The sequence below is a fragment of the Triticum dicoccoides genome, unplaced genomic scaffold (assembly GCF_002162155.2).
Source record: "Triticum dicoccoides isolate Atlit2015 ecotype Zavitan unplaced genomic scaffold, WEW_v2.0 scaffold91838, whole genome shotgun sequence".
In the NCBI taxonomy this organism is placed as follows: domain Eukaryota; kingdom Viridiplantae; phylum Streptophyta; class Magnoliopsida; order Poales; family Poaceae; genus Triticum; species Triticum dicoccoides.
In genome coordinates, this window is record NW_021310200.1 from 261,091 (window position 1) to 263,991 (window position 2,901).

Genomic DNA, 2,901 nt, shown 5'->3' on the forward strand with positions numbered 1-2,901 from the left:
GTAAATTTGATGCAAGTAAGGTTTATTCACCAATGTTGGGATGGTTTAATGATGAACATTGTCAATCTTTTGAAATGAATAAGAGCTTCACTTATATGTGCAAACTGAGTTGCAATATTTTCATGCCTACTACTTCTTGTGCTAATTTTTTGGCTTTAGATTTTATGAACTATGCAAGTTACTCATCTATTCATGTGTCATATATGCAAAAATCAAGGGAAGTAAAAATGGATGACATATACATATACAACATGTACACCTTGTCTCTTTTGTTAGCCACATTTCAGATTAAGCAACGCCGAGGACGGCTTTATTTTCAAGAAGGGGAGGATGATGAGGACATGACTACCTTGGATATGACCAAAAATATTGCATATATGCATATTTGTCAGGTGATTTGTAGTGCAAACTATTCAATAATCTATTTATGTTATCCAGAACAAAAATACTTCACACACTTTTGTGTTTTGTCTAATTGCAGGTGTATGGGACATTTGTACAATCCACATATGAAGATAAGGAAGAAAGAGATGTTCATTTGCTGTCCAAAAAGTTCTCTCACGTCACTTTTGGCCCAAGAGAAGATAGAGTCCAAGTCTCTCACGTTCTGGATTCAGATTCGGACTGCACAGACATACCTGACTCAAAACGCACACAAGTTTTTCATACGGACTCCGAATTGGGTGATTCTTTTTTTGTTGGAAACTAGATTTCGTGCACTTTCCAACCCAATTGGAATCACCTTCAAATTCGTCCGGAGCGTTGAGTTGTGGACGAAACAATCTGATGCTGCAGCAGAATCCGAGTCAAACTACAAGTCCAAAGGTGTTACATGACCTCCACTTGGGCCCATTGGCCTTGTACGACCTAGATTTAGTTTTAGGCTGCCTTGGGACGTCCTCCCACCTCCTTGGCCGCCACCCCTTGCTCCTATATAAGTAGATCCATCTAGTAGCTTTTCCTTGGGTTTTGTTTAGATTAAAAGTTCGCCATAGCTGCAACTTCGCGTACTTCGTTTGTGTTCAACGACCAGACAAAGGCGTCACAGAACCCCACCTTGATCAATAAAGCTTTCATCTTATATTCGCAATATCCAGATTGCAATCTCAGTTTCTTGCTTGTTCTTCGTTTGCTCGCAGGAAACAGACCCTCGTGGTCAGGTTGATCGTGCTCCGACGTGGTCAATAACCTCTCGGAGTTGGTTTAGCGATTGCTAAGGCGCGACGTCCTCGCACGTTCGTAGTCGGATCGTCAAAGTCGACTTCCACCAAAGCGAAATCCACCATCTCATCGAAAGACGGGACACCTTTGCCTCTATCACAATGTTTAATCATTTTGATATGACCTCTAATCTTGGTGATGATTCTGTGTTGAATGACTTATTGCATGTTTGCTTATTTAAGCATGTTGTAGCATGTAAATTTGATGCAAGTAAGGTTTATTCACCAATGTTGGGATGGTTTAATGATGAACATTGTCAATCTTTTGAAATGAATAAGAGCTTCACTTATATGTGCAAACTGAGTTGCAATATTTTCATGCCTTCTACTTCTTGTGCTAATTTTTTGGCTTTAGATTTTATGAACTATGCAAGTTACTCATCTATTCATGTGTCATATATGCAAAAATCAAGGGAAGTAAAAATGGATGACATATACATATACAACATGTACACCTTGTCTCTTTTGTTAGCCACATTTCAGATTAAGCAACGTCGAGGACGGCTTTATTTTCAAGAAGGGGAGGATGATGAGGACATGACTACCTTGGATATGACCAAAAATATTGCATATACGCATAGGTAATTTCTAGTGCAAACTATTCAATAATCTATTTATGTTATCCAGAACAAAAATACTTCACACACTTTTGTGTTTTGTCTAATTGCAGGTAATGGGACATTTGTACAATCCACATATGAAGATAAGGAAGAAAGAGATGTTTATTTGCTGTCCAAAAAGTTCTCTCACGTCACTTTTGGCCCAAGAGAAGATAGAGTCCAAGTCTCTCACGTTCTGGATTCAGATTCGGACTGCACAGACATACCTGACTCAAAACGCACACAAGTTTTTCATACAGACTTCGAATTGGGTGATTCTTTTTTTGTTGGAAACTAGATTTCATGCACTTTCCAACCCAATTGGAATCACCTTCAAATTCGTCCGGAGCGTTGAGTTGTGGACGAAACAATCTGATGCTGCAGCAGAATCCGAGTCAAACTACAAGTCCAAAGGTGTTACATCACCTCCACTTGGGCCCATTGGCCTTGTACGACCTAGATTTAGTTTTAGGCTGCCTTGGGACGTCCTCCCACCTCCTTGGCCGCCACCCCTTGCTCCTATATAAGTAGATCCATCTAGTAGCTTTTCCTTGGGTTTTGTTTAGATTAAAAGTTCGCCATAGCTGCAACTTCGCGTACTTCGTTTGTGTTCAACAACCAGACAAAGGCGTCACAGAACCCCACCTTGATCAATAAAGCTTTCATCTTATATTCGCAATATCTAGATTGCAATCTTAGTTTCTTGCTTGTTCTTCGTTTGCTCGCAGGAAACAGACCCTCGTGGTCAGGTTGATCGTGCTCCGGCGTGGTCAATAACCTCTCGGAGTTGGTTTAGCGATTGCTAAGGCGCGACGTCCTCGCACGTTCGTAGTCGGATCGTCAAAGTCGACTTCCACCAAAGCGAAATCCACCATCTCATCGAAAGACGGGACACCTTTGCCTCTATCACATCACGTCCGTGTCAAGAGACCGAAACGATTCTGCATCTACTACTATTACTCCACACATCGACCGACTCATGCCTGCATCTAGAGTATTAAGTTCATGAAGAACAGAGTAACACATTAAGTAAGATGCCATGATGTAGAGGAATTAACTCAAGCAATATGATGAAAACCCCA